Here is a 19,322-nt window from a genome sequence, read left to right on the forward strand (position 1 = left end):
TAGCAAAGAAATGCTCATTAAGAGACAATTATCTTTGAAGAAGTAGTTTAATGGGGCCCTAAGTACCGGAAGTAATATTGTTAGCTGATGATTCAGAAGTCAGAACAGAAAATAAGCCTGAACAAGGCATGGTACCTGCCGCGTTTTGTAGTCTTTTGCTGCAGCGGATGTCCACAGCGTGTCACTTAACACACTGTTGATGAGCGGGCCAGACCAATGCCAAACATTAAGTTACATTCTTATAAAATTTAGACAAAGGTCCGTCAGTATTTGCGCAGACATAACAGAAATGTTCCATCAGGTCTTGTTACGCAAAGAAGACCGACTGGTTCAACGCATTTTATAGAGAACAATTGAAACTGACAAGTTTAAAGCCATAAGGTGTTGGTTATGAGATTGATGGTTTGAGATCGAAATGATCACCCTCATCCGCGCAATTTGTTAAGAATAAAAACGCATCGGAATACAAAGACTCGTTTCCATAGGTGGTTGATTCTTTTGTGAGGATTATGTTGACGAATTCGTACACTCATATGGCAACGAAACAGAAGCAGTAAGAGTTACAGAACAGGTGATTCAGATACACCAAAGAAATTTGTATCAAAGTCTAAAGTCTGCAATGATAAGTTCGGAGAAAATAGCATAGATGATGATTCCGAAAAAGCTGGTGAGTTTCTTAGTCAGAAGGTACTTGGTATGCATTAATATACATCGTTTAAAAGGATCGTCTCTGTTCTCTTATAGAAGAGTTCCACAAAACGAGACACAATCTGAATCGATATGTAACTTTTCGATCTCTTCGAAATATAAGTCGAGTACTTATTGATAGCAAAACAGTCCATCTGGACAAATATGATAGAATGGAATCAAACCGTACATCAAGAAGAGTGCATCGAATGGAAAAGATGGCCTCATTTTTTTAAAGAAATACTTTTAATTAGGGTTCGAAGATATTAAGGTATATCTTTTATTAATGAATCAGTAGAGTTACACATATTTGCAGATGCGAGTGAGATGGATAGAAAGTATCTTTTATAATGGGAAAAACATATAAAACGCATTCGAAAAATAGAAAATTAGAAAAAAAAAATCCTACGTGGGAGGATAGCCATAACCTTCCTGAACAACAAGATTTTTTTTTGTATTTTTTAAGTGATGCCTAGCCGAGAAATTTGACACCCCAGCTGGAAGGAATTTTAAAATCATGATGGCACTTGACGGCCCATATCTCCGCAATTTTGTTATTAAACAATTTTTTTGTTATTAAAAAATTTTTTTGTTATTAAACAATTTTTTTGTTATTAAAAAATTTTTTTTTCTCATAATATTCTTGAAAGACCCTCAATCTGTGTATAATAGAAGTTTTTTCCTACATTGTATACTGGCCGCACAGCAAAAATTCTTTTTTGCACCAGTTTTTTGGACCTCAGGGGTGGCGTAACCCCTTAAAGAGGACCTATTGTGACAGCTTAAAAAGATATTGAAGAATCCAATCTAGCAAAAAGCTCTGGATGCCAGTGCGTTCAATTTATAGAAATGCGGTGCATGATTGACAGAGTCAAAAGCCTTGTTTAAGTCAATATAACTAGCGCCAGTTTGCAAAGCAGTCTTGAATAATTTAGTGAAAAGTAAATTATAATGGGTTAGCAGTTGTGGATCTACGTCTCTTAAAATCAGATAAGGACGACGAAATAATAGAGCTACAAAAATGTTACAATTGAGATGTTATTATTTTCTCAAATGCTTTCTCAAATGCTTTAGGCTGACACTAAATCCATCTTGATTTTTTTGTGTGAGGACTTCGGCAGCCGTTCGGTTACACGCATACGACGAGCCGAACGTGTTCGTCCCCTGGGGGATATGAGTGCCGGGCTCTGACATAGAGCCTATCCACAAAACCTCAAGACGGGTATTCCGCCAAGGTCAGGTGCATATAATAGTTTGACGGTACAAAGCAAGAATTGAATTTGCATCAAACACATCGTAGAAAAATAAGTTGTTTTGAAAAAATCAGTAAGCATATTGGCAAAACCCTTATCATGGTCAGTTTCATTGTTTTCGAAAGACAAGTAAGTCGGGTGCACTGATGTTTTATGTTTTGCGTTGACAAAGTTATAAAATTGCTTAGAATCGCGAGAAAATGAGAGTTTACATCGCTGAAGATAATCCTAACAGCATTGTGAATTCAGCACCATAAAATTTGATCGAGCAACTACATAAAAAATCAGAAAAATCCGATAAATTACCCGTTTTTTTATATTTTATAGCATATCGATTGAAAGTTCTTCAAGAAACATAACTCAAGGAGGTCCATCAGACGAACAGACGGACAAGGCTGGATCGACTCTGCTGTTCATGTTGATCAAGAACATACATATATAGGTACCTTATGTTAAAAAAAACTTTCTTCTGCTTGTAACATATATTTTTGCGGCCTTAATATACCATTTCACACTATGGGTGCATAATAAAATACTAAAAATAGATCTGAATGAAGCAATTCATACCTTACGGTAATAGTGGAAACCATTTAAAGACAAATTCACGTTTAAGGTAAACAGTAACGGGTACAAAAAATCGACTTAAAGAGTGTCAGAAAAGGCATAGGCAGCGGTTTCATATTTGAACAGTCAAAAAACTAAAAAAAAGCATAAACAAACGATAAATAGAAGCGAGTTGTATTTTAAAAATCAAAGAAGCTAACATCGGTTTGTGTACCCTTGCAGTCCTTGGTAATAATAATTTTACATGTTCAAAATTTGTTTTTTGCAACTCAATTCATCAATATACAAACAAAACAATTTTACTCTCATATATGTAAATTTCATAGCATACTCGATTTTTATGAAAATGTTTCTTCTAGTTCTTCTATTATATAGTGGTCCGATCCTTATGGTTTTTATACTTTATTTTTGCCGGGTAATAAAAACCCACGAAAAAAAATTTCAGCCCGATAGCTCTTAAGACGGCTGAGTAAAACGCGAACGCACAGACGGACGGACAGACGGACATGGCTAAATCGACTCGGCTGTTGATCCTGATCAAGAATATATATACTTTATAGGGTCGGAGAAGCTCCCTTCTGCCTGTTACATACATTTTGGCGACTTTAATATACCATTTCACCCTATGGGTGTATGGTATAAAAATCAGCATAGCAATGTCGAACCTGAGTTGTTGATTGGACTTGTGAAAGTGCACCTAGGTACTCAGAAATATGAAGTCATCTGCCTGAAATGGACTAGCTACTGTGAAAGCTAAACAAGCTGGTGTGCTATACGGTAAGATCTAGAATCATTCCAATGATGGTCCAAATGGAATAAACATCATAAACAATCACACTGACATAGATGAACTCGTTTGCAATTATACAGCTGATGCTGAAATGGACGTAAAAGATGTAAAAAAAAATCAGCATCAAGAGCTTGAAATATCAAATATGCTACTGGAAAACACAAGAAGACGTATTGACAAACGCATCTGGACCGAATTGTTATGGAAATCGGACGATTTCAACATTCCCGATAGCAAAGAAATGCTCATTAAGAGACAATTATCTTTGAAGAAGTAGTTTAATGGGGCCCTAAGTACCGGAAGTAATATTGTTAGCTGATGATTCAGAAGTCAGAACAGAAAATAAGCCTGAACAAGGCATGGTACCTGCCGCGTTTTGTAGTCTTTTGCTGCAGCGGATGTCCACAGCGTGTCACTTAACACACTGTTGATGAGCGGGCCAGACCAATGCCAAACATTAAGTTACATTCTCATAAAATTTAGACAAAGGTCCGTCAGTATTTGCAGTCGCAGACATAACAGAAATGTTCCATCAGGACTTGATACGCGAAGAAGACCGACTGGTTCAACGCATTTTATAGAGAACAATTGAAACTGACAAGTTTAAAGCCCATGAGGTGTTGGTTATGAGATTGATGGTTTGAGATCGAAATGCCCACCCTCATCCGCGCAATTTGTTAAGAATAAAAACGCATCGGAATACAAGGACTTGTTTCTATAGGTGGTTGATTCTTTTGTGAGGATTATGTTGACGAATTCGTACACTCGTATGGCAACGAAACAGAAGCAGTAAGAGTTACAGAACAGGTGATTCAGATACACCGAAGAAATTTGTATCAAAGTCTAAAGTCTGCAATGATAAGTTCGGAGAAGATAGCATAGATGATGATTCCGATAAAGCTGGTGCGTTTCTTAGTCAGAAGGTACTTGGTATGTATTAATATACATACATCGTTTAAAAAGGATCGTCTCTGTTCTCTTATAGAAGAGTTCCACAAAACGAGACACATTCTGAATCGATATGTCAATTTTCGATCTCTTCGAAATATAACTCGAGTACTTATTCATAGCAAAACAGTCCATCTGGACAAATATGATAGAATGGAATCAAACCGTACATCAAGAAGAGTGCATCGAATGGAAAAGATGGCCTCATTTTTTTATAGAAATACTTTTAATTAGGGTTCGAAGATATTAAGGTATATCTTTTATTAATGAATCAGTAGAGTTACACATATTTGCAGATGCGAGTGAGATGGATGGAAAGTATCTTTTATAATGGGAAAAACATATAAAACGCATTGGAAAAATAGCACAACACTGAAACTGTCTACTGCCAAGACTGAAGTTACAGGTTGCCGTTATGGCGACTAGGCTCAGAAACTCGACATAAAAAAGACAAGCTTCTTCGTGGTCAAACTCATCAACTGTTCTAGCATGGACATGCTTAGATCATAGAGAGAGTACAAGCCGTATGCCGCTCCTCGAGTGAATGGAATTATATAAAGCTCTCGCAACGAAGAATGGAAATCTGTTCCCAGCAAAGCAGATAGTCACTATCGTTTTCGAGGACAGAGTTTCAATTGGACGATTTTGAGGAATCACTAAACGTGAGGAAGTTAAATTAAGTATTAAGAATTCTGTAATGTCACCACGAATTAGGCGGATGAACTTTTTTGAAAATTCTCATCGCACACAAGTTCCTTACGGATTCTGGCTCGGGTACAAGGAATAAAGGGAAAAGAAGTTTGTGAAAATGATCTGATATTCCCAGAAATCTACAAAAAAGATTTTATGCAGAAGAATGTACTAAGTTCGCTAGTGACAACCCTATAGACAAGAAAGGCAGTCTTTTGAAATTGACGCCGGAAATTGATGATGGTGACTTGTTACATGTAAGCGGACGAACAAATAAAGCAACAATCCTGCCACAGGGGATTGTTGGACCTACGCCAAGAGGTACTCCGAATGTCACAAACATGCTTCAAATGCCGTAAGAAGACCACCCTTGATGGGAAAACTGCCTTCGGAAAGATTCACTACTTTTGTTTGCCCATTTTCTTGATTACATGGGACCGTTCGCAGTAGTGAGAGGAAGAGGGACAGAGAAGCGAGGGATATGAGTTTTTACCTGTTTGTTTGTACGCGCCATACTATTGGAATTAAGTAGAGACTTGACGGCCTAATCATGCTTTAAGTCATTCACCACCTTAATAGGCGACGTGGAGTTCCAAAATGAATCAGGTCTGATAACGGGACCAACCTGGTGGCAGCTGAGCAAATATCAAGAGTGCGATTGAATAAGAAAAGACTTAAGGAGGTATGCCAACCCTGAAAAAAAATCGATTTTTTTTTTTTGGCTCTAAAAATCCTGTATAGTCTTAAGAATCTTTTACGTCTTGCATCATATCAGTTCCGAAGTTACAGCGTTTCGAAGTGAGCGCGGCTGAGTCGATGATGACGCAGTACATTTTTTTCTTTTGCGTTTTTCTCGAAACTACTTTTTTTGAACCGGTGTGTCAAATTTCGCGTTTTTTTTTCAAACAGCCGCCATTTTGCCAAAAAAAATTAGAAAAAAAAAATCCTACGTAGTCTTCCTGAACAACAAGATTTTTTTTTGGATTTTTTAAGTGATGCCTAGCCGAATTTGACACCCCAGCTGCAAGGAATTTTAAAATCATGGTGGCACTTAACGGCCCATATCTCCGCAATTTTGTTATTAAACAATTTTTTTTTTCTCATAATATTCTTGAAAGACCCTCAATCTGTGTATAATAAAAGTTTTTTCCTACATTGTATACTGGCCGCACAGCAAAAATTCTTTATTGCACCAGTTTTTTGGACCTCAGGGGTGGCGTAACCCCTTAAAGAGGACCTATTGTGACAGCTTAAAAAGATATTGAAGAATCCAATCTAGCAAAAAGCTCTGGATGCCAGTGCGTTCAATTTATAGAAATGCGGAGCATGATTGACAGAGTCAAAAGCCTTGCTGAAGTCGATATAAATGACGCCAGCTTGCAAAGCAGTCTTGAATCCTTTGATCGAGTGAAAAGTAAATTATAATAGGTAAGCAGTTGTGGATCAACGTTTCTTAAACGAAATAATAGAGCTTCAAAAATGTTACAATTGAGATGTTATTATTTTCTCAAATGCTTTATGTATGGCTGACAATTTGGAAATTCACCATAATTGGAAGCTTCGAAATATTTTATTTTTTTATGAACAAATATAATATTTGATTCCTTCCAAATAGATGGGAAAGCGGATGATGTGACAAAGAGTGTAAACAACTTAAGTATTGACATAGAGCCTATCCACAAAACCTCAAGACGGGTATTCCGCCAAGGCCAGGTGCATATAATAGTTTGACGGTACAAAGCAAGAATTGAATTTGCATCAAACACATCGTAGAAAAATAAGTTGTTTTGAAAAAATCAGTAAGCATATTGGCAATACCCTTATCATGGTCAGTTTCATTGTTTTCGAAAGACAAGTAAGTCGGGTGCACTGATGTTTTATGTTTTGCGTTGACAAAGTTATAAAATTGCTTAGAATCGCGAGAAAATGAGAGTTTACATCGCTGAAGATAATCCTAACAGCATTGTGAATTCAGCACCATAAAATTTGATCGAGCAACTACATAAAAAATCAGAAAAATCCGATAAATTACCCGTTTTTTTATATTTTATAGCATATCGATTGAAAGTTCTTCAAGAAACAAAACTCAAGGAGGTCTATCAAACGAACAGACGGCCAAGGCTAGATCGACTCTGCTGTTGATGTTGATCAAGAACATACATATATACCTTATGTTAAAAAAGCTTTCTTCTGCTTGAAACATATATTTTTGCGCCTTCAATATACCATTTCACACTATGAGTGCATAATAAAAAAGAAATGTATAAGCTAAAGTTGGCAGGTCAATCGGCACAACACTTGAACACAGATTTGAGTTGACAGCAATAAGTACTCCACCGACACGACGACCAACACGATCAAGCCTATAAGAAATAAAGTTATTAGAAAGAATGTTATTATACAAAACAGAGGAGTTAAGCCAAGTTTTTGAGAAAGCTAATGTGTCAGCCGAAAAGGTTAGGCTATCACAAACAGTTTCGAGAGCTTGGTAAGAAGTGCTCTTACATTGTGATAATGAATGCAAAGACTAGACGTTATTAGTTTTTTAAAGAAGAAGATAAATTAAGAAATACCTTTAGAAATACTGTGCACTATTCCTTCCCCTTTTTCAGACTTCGGCGAATACGCAACATACTTTAAGCATTTGCTAATGCTAATGTCTTATAACTATCTCCTTAATTTCGGGATACCAATATATTGTTGAAATAGCATCCATTACTTTATCTCTGCCGATGTGACCTAGTTCCTTATGATATTTGAAAAGTATTGACTTATTTACTTCCTGCAACTTTTTGTCTCTGTGCTGGCATATAACAAGATTGTCTTCAAAACTACACTACTGTATTAGCATCTACAACAAATATGTTCGTACATCTACTAAGTGCAGATCTACATTTTGCATATTTTTGCCTGACCTATGCACCACTTTATAATTATAATTCTGTAGCTCAAGAGGCTATCTCGCTGTTCTTGAGTTCAATTCAACTCGATTGAGGGTGAGACATTGAGAACTACAATTCATAAGTACCTTTAAATATCTGTCCTGTAAATACACTCTGAACCTGGGTACTGCATATTCAAAATTATGGTACTTTGATTCATCCCTTTGAAATATTAAAAACAGGGTGCAGTTTTTTGACTTATTTTCTTTGCATTAATATTGCAAAAGCGCACTCGCATCACAAAGCAGTTCCACCTCGACCTTGTGGTTATATTGTGGTAATACTGGCGCTTCTACTTACTTATCTTTGAGCAATAAAATACAATCTATCTTTCTTTCCAAATTTTAACACTCTATCTTTCTTCAATGGGTCACAGAGTGGTTTCGGAATTAATGAAAAGTTTTTAATAAACCGACTAGAATAGAAAAGTAAGCCCAAGAAACTACTTACTGTAAGAACGTTCGTTGGTATAGGAAAGTTCCTAGCCGCCTCTATACACTTATCATCAGTTCTAATGCCCTCTTCAGATATGAGAAATTCCAAGAATTTAATGCTTGACTGAAAGAACTCATACTTATCTATACGCAATCCCAGCTTGTTTCTGATTATCTTTCTAAAAACTTCTTCCAGTATATCCAGGTGCTCTTGGGCAGTTCTACTGGCTACATGATATCGTCTTGATATTTTACTTTTAAACAATTGCTGAAACTTTTTCCGGACTTTCAAATCTACTCTTTCACTTATTTATCAATCAATCAACTTCTATTTAACTTCGTTTAGAGACTGCACATTAGCAATTTCTTTTCTCTATTCGTATTTTGCATTGACTAACTCAATAACACCTTCATTCTCTATTTTACTAACAATCTTGCCATCACTTTTTTAACCATTTCGCTAACAGTTTCGATATAATTTTCCTTAACTATTTCGCTAACAATTTCTCTCCCATTTTTCTTAACCATTTTGCTAACTATTTCCTCTTCCTGACCTTCGGGAATACTTTCCTTCGTAACTCTACTTTTCTTATTATTTTTTCTTTAACTATTTCATGTGTTCTCAATATTTACATTACTAGCTACTTGCAAATCTGTATGTCACATCTGCAATGACAAGGACACAGCTTTCAACTTCGCCTTCTCTCCTTTCGAGTGTAACCATTTTCAAGGCATTTAGGTCTAACTCGGGCCTGCTACGTATTTTATTCCATATTTATATGCGGATTTTACTAATGCTTACAGTTTGGCTCGCAGCTCAAAAATGATATTGGGTGAACATTAGTAAAAATTCCAATTGGTCAAGGTAGTTTGGTTAAACTTTATTATTTGTTTTTTGATTCAAAGTTATAATTATGTAAACCTTAATATAGTTTAAACAGAATTTTTGTCCACTGTTTCGACTGTTGATGTAAACAAATTAAAAAATAAATACATGTGGTCTAAATGTGATATTGAATGTGACTTCTTAATAATCGAATATTAGATAGACAACATTTTTGAGAGATTTATTATTGTTAAAATTAGCTAGTAGCTATTCCCAATGCCACTCCACCAACAAAGCCACACAAAAAAATGTGTAACGATGTTATTTTGGGTCCATTATCATCGCCAATCATTTTAGTGTACCACTTGTTAAAGGTCTTTTTGTGTTTTTTTACAAAACTGTCAGCTTTGTCTAGTTTGCCATCAATATATTTTTCCGTCTGAAATGAAAAAGTTTGTTTATACATACATTAAAAAATTGGTTTAAATTTAAAGTCGCACATTAGTGCATATTAATGCGTTCTGAATTTCTAAAGAATAAACGTGCATCGCTTAACACTGGGCGGTTGTTGTTGGGCTTGTAATGTAGTAGTGGCCACACAACTTATCGCCAAAATTTTAATGATTTGAATGTTTGTTCGATCGATCAGCACAAATTCTCGGTGTACTTAGTACCATTAGAAATACCTTATAAATCAGAAATAGTTTAGAAAAATAGAAAACCTTCCTCCACTAGATAGTGCAGTTCATTAAAATGGCTTTGTCAAAAGGAAACAGTAGATTTGGTTCGTGATGTTGTGAACAATTTAAAAAACCAACTAACAACATACAGCTAACTAATGTAGAAAATTTTAAAATACATCATCAGTTCCATATGACCATGATAGAGGGAAAAAATTTCAGCGTTAAGCGTTTCAGCGGAGGAATCATTTTGAGATAAACTGCATACCACAAATTTTCAAGGTTCCAGGTTTGGAGCCACTTGAAAACTCAATTTCGTATATATTTGTTTGGTCTTCCTGTTTTGAGTCATTTAAAACATGTAATTCAATTTAAAGTATGACTACACTTGAACTATGAAAGATGGTGAATTAATTTTTTCTGTTAAATGAGATATTGTTCATAACAATCGAATAAAAATTAAATATATGTACTTCTTTGCCTTGCAAAAACAGGTATGTTTTAGTAAAACAGCTGAACTATTTCCCCCTCTTTCTTTCGCATGGAAAATACCGCTGCTTAGGTAAAAAGGGACAAACAGGTAAAAGTACCTTTCTTGCGAGGCAACAAAGTCTATCTATTTTTAATCTGATTTTGAATAAATAATACCTCATTCGACGGGAAATTTAATTCACTACGATTCGTAGTTCAAGTGTAGTTATACTTTTTTTTCCAGTTTTGGGGCTTTATATTATTATTAATTTTTTAAAATTAGATAAGAGATATATCTGGTAATAAGAGATACGCCCACAAAATTTACGGTACATCATCTCAATAGAATGACCAACTCAAAACTGTTCTCTAATATTATATAAAAATCTAATGAAATCAGAATTTAAGGCAAAAAAAAAGGTCTCAAACTTTTTGTAACTGCCACTGTAAGCTACAGACTAAAAGTTAAAAATTGGCAATTTCGAAGTACAGATAAAGCAGCTGTTGTTATTAGAAAACTGGAAATACAAGAGAATTTTCGAAAGGAGATGGGTACTTTGGTTGATATTCTGAAGCCTGGCGGCTTAGGCAATAACTAATAATAAATATGCAAAATTAGCTTCCAATGTAATTGGAGTCAGCTATATTTTAATTTATCGACTTTGTATAATCTTACGAACACTATCATCTGGTTATAAAATTGATAGAAAAGGCTTCAAACATTATGCATTCCAAACAGCAATACTATTTGTATACATCTCCCCATGGCTTATTTGCCTTCATCTGTCCATAAAATTTTGATTCATGAAGCAGAAATTATAAAATATATGCCCTTCCGATAGGTATGATGTCAGAAGAAGCTCTTGAGGCCAGAAATAAAGACCAAAGAAAACTTCGATTAAACCACTTACGAAAATAACACAATGGAAGACTTGGCTCTCACACACTTTTTAATTCATTGGACCAACAACAGTTTTCTCTACTAAAAAACTTCAGTTTCTGGATAAATACATATATTATTAGTCTTATTTTAAATAAGGACGCAGAGGAAGATGTATCGGATTACACAACATCAGATACCGATTAGAACTAAAATTGCATAAAAAACTATAATATATATAATAAACAACGCAAACGCAGAAAATTTTTGAAGAGAGAAGATGAAATTTTAGATCAATTTTTGTTTATTCAAGCCAACAGCAAAAATCTAAAAGCGAAAAATCCCACAGCAACAGCAAGAGCAAATAACCGAAATTTTACACATGCTAAGCAAAAGCCAAAGCAAAAACCGAAACAAATTGCTTTCATAGCAACAGCCTATTCAAGCAGCAGTCGTTAAAATAGTAAATGTATATTTATATATTGTTTCCTTTTTTTTTCTTTGTATTTCTTGTAGCGGCGCAAAGATTCCCGATTATTACAAAAGGTGCAGGATAGGTAGCACACTTATTTTATTTTGCTATTCGTATTTTTGTGGTTGTTCTTGTTGCTCTGCTGCTGGTGTTGTCTTTGTTGCTGCTGTTGTTGCCGCTGTTTTTAATTTTGTTGCTCTTCTAATTCAAAAATTTTCTACCAGATTCGGCATGATCCTTCTTCTTGGGCTAAGAGAGCGCCACTCTGCCGGCGAAAGTGTACCAGGAGGAAAACTTCACGTTTTTTGTCCTCAGCACCACTGGTATGGCAGTCTCCGTGAATTTAATTGGATTGTTTGTTTTCCTTTTGCTGGATGGCAGAATTTATTTGCCAGTTATTATTCTTCTGACAATTATACGTTAGGTTTTTTTTTTGCTATTTTGTTTACATACATACAGTGGCGGACACGAATTTAAGACTTGTTGTTTTACCACACCAATAGGGTGAAATGGTATATTGAAGTCGCAAAAATTATTCTTCAACAGGGTCAACAGCCGAGTCGATCTAGCCTTGTCCGTCTGTCCTTATGAACACCTAGATCTCTAGCTAGAGACACCATATTTGGTATGTACATTTGCTTAGTAAATGCGCATATTATATATGTGTAAAGTTTTTGCCATGCCCCTTTTCGCCCCCGTAATTTGAATATCTTAAATTTGGCACACTTTTTATACCCTTGCAGAGGGTATTATAAAATTGATCAGAAGTTTGTAACGCACAGAAGGAGACGTTTCCGACCCCATAAAGTATATATATTCTTGATCAGCGTGAGAAGCTGAGTCGATATAGCCATGTCCGTCTGTCCGTCCGTCTGTGCGTACGCGTTTTACTCAGCCGTCTTAAGAGCTATCGGGCTGAAATTTTTTTCGTGGGTTTTTATTACCCGGCAAAAATAAAGTATGAAAACCATAAGGATCGGACCACTATATAATAGAAGAACTAGAAGAAACATTTTCATAAAAATCGAGTATGCTATGAAATTTACATATTTGATTGTAAAATTGTTTTGTTTGTATATTGATGAATTGAGTTGCAGAAAACAAATTTTGAACATGTAAAACTATTATTACCAAGGGCTGCAAGGGTATACAAACTTCGGCATAGCCGATGTTAGCTTCTTTGATTTTTTTTTTTTTTTTTAAATACTAATATCCAGCAAAATACCAAATTGGATCAAAATCGTACAAAAAATAGTCGAGTTATGCATACAAACGTTTTTACATAAGGTCGGAGTTTGCCGTTGACTGGTGGGGGCGCTAGGGTGCTCGTATGTTTGAGTGAGCGAGATACTAAGATATGCTTGTAAAAAGCATGTGAAATGCATTTGTTTAATAAAATTTAAATTTTTGCTTTACTTGTGTATGGTATACATAAGTCGGCGGGACGACTTACGTACTTCATTTTTATACCCTTGCAGAGGGTATTATAAAATTGATCAGATGTTTGTAACGCACAGAAGGACACGTTTCCGACCCCATAAAGTGTATATATTCTTGATCAGCATGAGAAGCTGAGTTGATATAGCCATGTCCCTCTGTCCGTCGGTCCGTCTGTCCGTCTGTTCGTCCGTCTGTGCGTACGCGTTTTACTCAGCCGTCTTAAGAGCTATCGGGCTGAAATTTTTTCGGCTGTTTTTATTACCCGCAAAAATAAAGTATGAAAACCATCAGGATCGGACCACTATATCATATAGCTCTAGAAGAACTAGAAGAAACATTTTCATAAAAATCGAGTATGCTATGAAATTTACATATGTGATAATATTGAATATAAAACCCCAGATCCCAACATTTGAATGTGATCGGATAAATATAACACAAGTTACAGTCAATATAATAATCGGCTCTGCTCCCAGCTCTGCCGGCAGCGCTGCTTGCTGTCTACTACGTCTTTCGTCTTCAACAGAGTACATGCATACACACACAGACGCTACATAAAGTGTATGTGTATGCGTGCGTTGCTTTGCTTAGGGAATGAGGGAAGAAGAACAAATTGTAGTATGAGGAGTAAACTGTTTTGTTTTTATATTGATAAATTGAGTTGCAGAAAACATAGAAGAAACATTTTTATAAAATAATAAAAAAAATAAAATAAAATTTACTACGATGATAGTATTGGATTTAATAACTTAGATTTCAATAGAATAGAACACAAGTTAAAGTCAATATAAATCGGTTCAATCTCTGCCGGCAGCGCTGCTTGCTATCTACTACGTCATCATCAAATCAACAGAGCACATGCATACACACACAGACGCAACGCTACATGAACTGTATGTCTATGCGTGCGTTGCTTTGCTTTGAGAATGAGGGAAGAAGAACAAATTGTAAAATAGAGAGTAATAAAATTGTTTTGTTTGTATATTGATAAATGAGTTGCAGAAAACAAATTTTGAGCATGTAAAATTATTATTACCAAGGACTGCAAGGGTAAAGGCAAGGTAAACTTCGGCAAGGTAAACTTCGGCATAGCCGATGTTAGCTTCTTTGATTTTTTTTTGTGCTTTTGTTTTTCTCGGCTCCTAAACAACTTAATGGAATAATTTATTCTGTAGTTTGTTGGTTATTGTGTTCAGATTATGAACCGGCGGCTCAGGCAATACTAATAACACAGCGTTATAAATTTTTGAATATGCAAAATTGGCTTCCAAAATAACTGGTGTTTAAGAATAAACATCGTGTTCATCTGAAATGGCTTCACCAAATCAGATTGAACAAAGAAATAAACAAAAATAGCTGATACAGATTCATGGCTCAAAAACCAAACCAAACATGCGTCCACACTCTGTGGAAAAGCACTTAAGATTTAACAACGGCGCAATATCAAGTCGCCAATGCTGTGCATGATATAAACAAGCATTAATATAAACATTAGAGTAAGCATTTTTAAGAACAATTGTCGCCTCTTAGAGTCTAAGAATTCTTTTATATACACATACGTTTGTTAATAAAATCAGTTCATATTTTGAATTCAAGAGATGAAGATCGTTTTTTTTAGTTTGCGGTGCTGAAAAATCCTCTTCAACTGGAGTCAGCTTTATTTTAATGTAAACTTAAACTTTTTGTAGCTGAATTTCATATTCATTTCACGTTTTGTTACACTCGTTTTTGTGAATATGCTAAATACAGTTTTAACATAATTTGAACTTACACCAAAACTTGCTGTGTTGTTTTTTGTACCCAAATCATTTAACACAAAGAGCTCACTTGTAACACTTTATTGCAAGTATATATGTTACATACATATGTATATTGATACATGCACATAAGCATATTCACATAAATATACATCAAAGTAAGTTTATATGTATGTGTACATAAATTCATATTCATAAATTCATTCATATATGCACATAAATATATTCACATAACCACTATTGTTGGACACGCATGCAGACACGAACTGGGAAACCTGATCTGGCAGCTGGACAGTATGTTCAACAGAGCTGACGATGGGAGGAAGCCAGTTCGCCACTTTAATCTGAGTACCAAGAACTCGATAGTGCACATGATGGAGCTGCATGAAACACTGCGCCGCAAAATGACCGATAACAATTCCGTAAAAATGGGATATACAACACCGGCGAGGAACAACCATCTGGGGTTTCCCACAAATCTGAACCAGCCAGCTAAAACAGCTATGCCCAAACGCCAGAGAGAGAATGCTGCCATCCAGTGGAAAACCCCACCAAAAGGTGGAAAAACAACGCAGCGTTCTCCACTAGAACAACTGGAAACCAACTTGGTGAATACAAACTCATCATGGGCCAATTGGTATGGTCACAAGAAGAACCGACTGCAAACTTGATGGAGTTAAAAACAATGTTCAGCGCAGAAGAAAGACCGCCAAGGGCGAGCTGCTTTTAGAACTCAAGCGAGACGGCGATCCCGAATGTCAGAAACTGAGAAACGAGCTTAGCCAAGTTCTAGGCCAACAGGCGTCGCTAAGGGCAGTAGGAACCGAAGCTTGGATCGAGAAAGGCAAACTTGATACCTTGGCAGCAGCAGACCACATTATGGATGCTTTAAGAAAAAGACTTGGCGATGCCACCGCAAACGTGCGAGTCAGAAGATTACGCCATACTTTCGGCGACACGCAGCTGGCTCTCATATCAATGCCGCACTCGACTGCTGACTCCTTGCTCAAGATGGGAGCAATCGAAACAGGATGGACGCGTTGCCCGATTCGGGAACGTCAATCAAAGCAGAGATGCTACAAATGTGCAGTAGCACCATCGATCGCACCAATTGGTGACTCAAATGTGGGGCGACAGACCACAAGGCAGCCTCATGCAGCAACTTTCCTGTCTGCTTCAATTGCGTAGATGCCGAGCAAAAGATTAGTAGTGAAGGAAAAGATCCTTCACTGCAGGAAACCGAAACTATTGCTAGAAGGTTTGTAATAAAAAGGCGAGGGCTTGTTACTTAGCCAATGGTCAGTCTGATAATTTGTTTTTTATTAATAAGTTTGGCCCTTTACATGGGCCAATGTTATGCTTACAATGCAATCATTGCTTATGCAGTGGAGCTGTCTGCAGGCCAACATAACTAGTCGTCTAACAATGAATATGTTAATGGTCTGCAATGCTCGTGTGTGTTTAAAGGATAAATTGAATATGCCTTGATGATCTTAGCAATCAAGAGCCATCAACATAGAAGAAATGAACGCATCCTTTAGCAACCCCGAGATTCCGCCAAGAAGCTAGTAACATCCCGATAAATCCAAAGAAAATACAATAAACACCAGTATTAATTAAAACCACAAATCTTACGAGGTACGGGGACAAAATAAATTTTTTTGTGTCAAACCCAGCCCTAAGAGATACTGGCAATATCCCAACTGTAGTTGAAATAGTATTAAAGAGCTAGCACCGCTTCTTTATTATTCGTCATCTTTATTGGATACAATCGTGGTTTAAGTTGCTTAAAATGTCGCTTGATAAAGCCCTTTGATGTCTTGAGAAGATTGCGAGGAAAGACCTTCTGATTTGTGCTGTACTTTGTCAGTCCTTACTTAGTTTCGACAGGCTTTTCGAAAAGTTGACTTAATACGGTTAATCAATGGTAGGCCACCAAACATGTTTTCTTGAAATTTGCTTCATAGTTAGTGATCATTAATTGTTAAGACAAACTTACGATTAAATTATGACAATAAGTCTTTATTGTATTTATGTTTGTTTGAGGATTTTATCGTTATTCAAATGCTTGAAAATGGTTTCTGCATTTTCTATTGTAAGCCTCCTTTTGTTTATCGAATTCTATATCTGTGGATATCAAAATTATAAGCCATTAGAATGATACCAGCGTTGTAGTCTGTTTGATGTCATCAATAAAAGATGTGTTCCGGCTTAAAGATGGACACGATCGGGTTGTGATCGGTTACCATATACCATATTTATGTAACCGAGATCGAAAGATGATGCGTCTGTTTTCAGCAAAGTGCCCCAATTGTGTTGCGTTAATAATTATTAATAATTATAATGTGAGACTTCAGAGCTAAAAATGCTTGTAGCTGTTTTGGCCCAAAATAAATTTTTACATTTTTCTTACGAAGTTGCTTTAAAGGAGCTGGCAATTGGGAAAGGTTTGGAATATAGTTGTAATAGTGACTACCTACTAACTCACAAAATTTAGCAAGCAGGAAAATTGACGACTTAAAATTAAAAATATTTCCTAAAGAAAAAAACAACACCCCTTCCACAAATCTCAAACCCACAAAACCCAACCTACCAAAAACAAAAACTTCAAAAAAGGCAAAACATAAAGACAACAACGACAACGACGGTGTTTAACATTTATAATAACAATGACCCCCACATGATGTTGTTACCATAATAATACCCTCACATTTCTCATCTTAAATATAAATAAAATCAAATTTCCATTAATATCATTCAATGGAACATGCCCCTTATTTTGTCTCTACAAGAAACACAAACAATACACACCAACTGCATACCCATACCAATCAACTACTAGCTCTTCACAACTCCCTACAAGTTAAAGAAATTACTTTGAACGGTGGATTCGTTTCCTTGATTGCATTCTGCATATAAGCTACAGACTGAAAGTTAAATATCAAAGAAGCTAACTTCGGCTATGCCGAAGTTTTTATACCCTTGCAATCCTTGGCCAAATTCTTTTTCTGTATCAATGCACAGACAAACACCTCCAAATATAATTCCCATTTCTTCTTCTTCCCCATGCTGCATGCTGCGATTGTAGCGCTGCGTCTGTGTGTGTATGCGTGTGGTCAGCTGCCCTGTGGATTTCAAGCAATGACGTAGGTGGCTGGCTGCTGTGCTGTCGATTTATATTGACTGTAAGTTGTGTTCTATTTATCCGATCTGATTGAAATTTCGGGATCTGATTTTTTTTATGTATTATTTATTATTAAGTAAATTTCGTAGAGATACTCCAATTTTTGCATTTGTGTTTCTTCTAGAACTATACGATAGGTGGTCCGATCCTGACAATTTTCATACTTTATCTGCTCAAGTTTGATCCCGATAGCACTTAAAATGGCAAAATTGACTTCCAAAATAACTGGAGTCAGCTTTATAATACCCTTTTAAAAAGGGTACATTAATTTTGGCCAGAAGTGTGCAACGCATAGAACGAAGCATCTACATATATACTTTGTATACATGAACTGTATGTGTATGCGTGCGTTGCTTTGCTTAGGAAATGAGGAAAGAAGAAGAACAAATTGTAGTATGAGGAGTAAACTGTTTTGTTTTTATATTGATGAATTGAGTTGCAGAAAACAAATTTTTAACATATAAAATTATTATTGTCAAGGACTGCAAGGGTATATAAACTTCGGCATAGCCGAAGTTAACATTAATATTTTAACTAATATTTGAACTTTTTTACGTGCACATTGTAATCTTTATTTTACTTCTTTGTCGTAAGCTTTAATATTGTAGACTGGGTCTATCTTAATGTTCCAAAAATTAATTCGAAGGGACAGTGCTCATTCAGTGTTGATGGCGTGATATTATAGCACTAAGTATAATATTTAAGCCATGTGTCCCAATCCGTTTTATCTGAAGAAATATACATTTTAAGATATTCATTGAATGTCCTATGGTTTCGTTCAATGGTTCAATGACGTGGTCAATTCCTAGAAGCTTATATAGTTCTGAAGATAACTGATTTTTATATTCTGTGCCCAAATCATAATTATTTTCTTGATAGGGCTATACGTCAAGATTACTTTTTGAAAAATTGATTTGGCTGTCTTTGGCACTTTTTGTTTCTTCAGGAATGCTTACTAAGTATTTTGTTAAGTCGCAGATTGCTGTGACAGCATATTCGTACCTCTCTTCCGTCTTTGGAAGTGGTCCTAATGTGTAAATTAACACAACATCAAAAGTATTTTGGGGTGTTGGTGTTACAACCAAAGGTTGCTTTGTGTGTCATTGTGATTTGTTTAGCTGGCAAAGTTTGCAATTTTTTACATATTGGACAATATCTTTGCGCATATTTTTCTAGCGGACATGATTTTGTAATTTTGATAAGAACCGCGATATTTCTAGGTGGCCGCCCCAGATGGGATCATCGTGATAGTTACGCATTATTGCAAGCTTTTCATCATCATTCATAATGGTTTTCAATCTGGG

General features: G+C 35.9%; 1 long non-coding RNA gene across 4 annotated transcripts in view; it reads right to left on the reverse strand.

Annotated features, from left to right (window-relative positions):
* Positions 1-9,168: 9,168 nt before the first annotated feature.
* The window catches only part of LOC137572189 (uncharacterized), a 47,849-nt gene continuing 37,695 nt past the window's right edge, over positions 9,169-19,322 (reverse strand). For all 4 annotated transcript variants that reach the window (XR_011031566.1, XR_011031568.1, XR_011031567.1 and 1 more), the window contains one exon: positions 9,169-9,573. This is a non-coding gene — a long non-coding RNA (uncharacterized lncRNA). The remainder of the gene's footprint in view (positions 9,574-19,322) is intronic.

The sequence above is a fragment of the Drosophila tropicalis genome, unplaced genomic scaffold (assembly GCF_018151085.1).
Source record: "Drosophila tropicalis isolate 14030-0801.00 unplaced genomic scaffold, ASM1815108v1 contig_258, whole genome shotgun sequence".
NCBI classification, from domain to species: domain Eukaryota; kingdom Metazoa; phylum Arthropoda; class Insecta; order Diptera; family Drosophilidae; genus Drosophila; species Drosophila tropicalis.